The following is a 3,479-nucleotide window of genomic DNA, read 5'->3' on the forward strand; positions in this document are numbered from 1 at the left end:
TCTCTAAAAGATCTAGAACCAAGTACAAAGTCATCTGTCTTGATAAGTGAGATATAAAAGTGGAGATCAGGTTATTAAAAATCTGGTTTCCATGACTCTTTTATATAAAGGTCTGATTATTATTAAAAATCAGCATCAGTTTTAAATGGCCATGGAGCAAGCAGTTTTAACTATTTAGACAAAGGAGGTGGGCTTACAGATTCGGTCCCAAATAAAATAAAATATTTACCTTTGTTGAGAGTGTTGGCTTTAAAAGCATTTTTTCTTACTATATCAAAGGGCATATTTTATACAAATCAGAAAAGGAAAATACAGACATAATGAACATCTATGAGATTAAAAGCTCATTACCTTCTGCAGTCTTGACCAAATATACACTCTAACCTAAAGAGAATGTGCCTGAGTGGGCTTCATATCCTGAAAAGTGAAAGTGAAAGTCACTCAGTTGTGACGGACTCTTTGCAATCCCATGGACTGTAGCCTGCCAGGCTCCTGTCTCCATGGAATTCTCCAGGCAAAAATACTGGAGTGGGCTGCCGTTCCTTTCTCCAGGGGATTTTCCTGACCTAGGAATCAAACTGGGGTCTCCTGCATTGCAGGAAGATTCTTTACTGTCTGAGCCGCTGCTGCTGCTAAGCCGCTTCAGTCGTGTCGGACTCTGTGCGACCCCATAGACGGCAGCCCACTAGGCTCCCCCATCCCTGGGATTCTCCAGGCAAGAATACTGGAGTGGGTTGCCATTTCCTTCTCCAATGCATGCAAGTGAAAAGTGAAAGTGAAGTCCTCAGTCATGCCCGACTCTTTGCGACCCCATGGACTGCAGCCCACCAGGCTCCTCTGTCCATGGGATTTTCCAGGCAAGAGTACTGGAGTGGGGTGCCATTGCCTTCTCCGTCTGAGCCACTACGGAAGCCCAAATATAATGCAGATGCTGGTTTCTATCACTTGTAGATAAGAGAACAGAGCTAAATGCAAAATAATATGCATAAACTTATTTCTTTAAGAATATGAACTCATTTCTTTCAGACTTAGTTCTTTTCCTGTAGGGGTGTAGGAGAAAGCAAAAAACCCAACAACAATAAAACCCAATTATTGGCTCTCTTCAAGATGATGGGTACAGGTTGCCAAGGGGTGCAGTAAGAAGAAACAGGTAGACCTGGATGTCAGTCTAGCTCTCATGTGCTGTGCAGTGTTACAGCCACTGCTTAACCTTTCTGAGCCTGAGTAAACTGAGGTAATACTTAACCTCCCAGGTGTGTCACATGTAATCTTACACGTTAGGGTTTCCTAGGTGGCACTAGTGGTAAAGACCCTTCCTGTCGATGCAGAAGATACAAGAGATGTGGGTTTGATCCCTGGGTTGGGAAGATTCCCTAGAGGAAGGGGCTGCAACCTGCCCCAGTATTCTTGCCTGGAGGATCCCATGGACAGAGGAGCTTGGCAGGCTATAGTTCACAGGGTCACAAAGAGTTGGATACAATTGAAGTGACTTAGCACAGATGTAATCTTACTTGTTATATGTGTTCATTACATGCTTATGGTCATGCTAACAGATAGGGCTAATTACTGAAGGCATTAGATTAGACCACATGAAATTGGCATTTTTATAGATTTAAAAAATGGCCAAATTTCAGGTTTCATTGTAAGGTGCTCCCCTCTTAGGAACCTCAAGGGCACTGTTACAGTGAGGCCATAGTGTACATGGCACGGTCAATTTCCTTGGTGAGTTTTCACCTGATGATCAGGGATGTCCATATCCATCAGTGACAAGTTTATAAGATACTGGAAATAACATTCACAGGCATGGAACTCTGGTCTCTTTGACTATCACACTTCCTAATGTCTACACAGACAATTATTTTATGTGTCACTAAGGTTAGTATATTAAACTCACTGCATTTGAGTCGTTACAGCACTGTTTCTGAGTCGCAGGGACACAAGAATCATGGACCGCAAGCACACTGTTTAACCTGCTCTTTCTAATAATACCAATAACATAGGCAAGCCTGTCTAGACTCAATTATGTAAAGTTTTAAAAAAAATAAAAAAAAATTTTAATTGGAGAATAATTGCTTTACAATATTGTGTTGGCTTCTGCCATACAACAACATGAATCAGCCACAAGTACACATATGTCCCTTCCCTCCTGAACCTCTCCTTCCACCCGCATCCCCATCCCACCCCTCTAGGTTGTCACAGAGCAGCAGGTTGAGCTCCCTGTGCCCATACAGCTGCTGCTGCTAAGTCACTTCAGTCGTGTCTGACTCTGAGCGACCCCATAGACGGCAACCCACCAGGCTCCCCTGTCCCTGGGATTCTCCAGGCAAGAATGCTGGAGTAGGTTGCCATTTCCTTCTCCAATGCATGAAAGTGAAAAGTGAAAGTGAAGTCACTCAGTCATGTCCAACTCTTTGCAAACCCACAGATTGCAGCCCACCAGGCTCCTCTGCCCATGGGATTTTCTAGGCAAGAGTACTGGAGTGGGGTGCCATTGCCTTCTCCATGCCCATACAGCAGCTTTCCACTAGCTAGCTATTTTACACACAGTAGTATACATATGTCAGTGCTACTCTCTCAATTCGTCCTACCCTCTCCTTCCCTGGCTGTATCCAAAGTCTGTATTTTACATCTGTGTCTCTACTCCTGCTGTGCAAATAGGTTCAACAGTACCTTAAAAAAAAACTAGGAATAAAACTACCATATGACCCAGCAATCTCACTACTGGGCATATGCCCTAAGAAAACCATAACTGAAACATGTGTCTTACATGTATGCCAGTGTTCATAAAGGTTTGTCTAGTCAAGGCTATGGTTTTTCCTGTGGTCATGTATGGATGTGAGAGTTGGACTGTGAAGAAGGCTGAGTGCTGAAGGATTGATGCCTTTGAACTGTGGTGTTGGAGAAGACTCTTGAGCGTCCCTTGGACTGCAAGGAGATCCAACCAGTCCATTCTAAAGGAGATCAGCCCTGGGATTTCTTTGGAAGGAATGATGCTAAAGCTGAAACTCCAGTACTTTGGCCACCTAATGCGAAGAGTTGACTCATTGGAAAAGACTCTGATGCTGGGAGGGATTGGGGGCAAGAGGAGAAGGGGATGACAGAGGATGAAATGGCTGGATGGCATCACTGACTTGATGGTCTTGAGTCTGAGTGAACTCCAGGAGTTGGTGATGGACAGGGAGGCCTGGCATGCTGCGATTCATGGGGTCGCAAAGAGTCGGACAGGACTGAGAGACTGATCTGGTCTGATCTGAGGACATAGAAGCAAGCGAGATGTTCATCAGCCGATGAATGGATAAAGAAGTTGTGGTACACAGATACAATGGAATATTACTCAGTCATAAAAATGATGCATTTGAGTCAGTTCTAGTGAGGTGGATGAAGCTGGAGTCTGTTATACAGAGTGAAGTAAGTCAGAAAGATAAAAGCAAGTTTTGTATATTAACACATATATACAGAATCTAAAAAAATGGTACTGT

This window comes from Bubalus bubalis, chromosome 10 (assembly GCF_019923935.1).
Source record: "Bubalus bubalis isolate 160015118507 breed Murrah chromosome 10, NDDB_SH_1, whole genome shotgun sequence".
NCBI classification, from domain to species: Eukaryota; Metazoa; Chordata; class Mammalia; order Artiodactyla; family Bovidae; genus Bubalus; species Bubalus bubalis.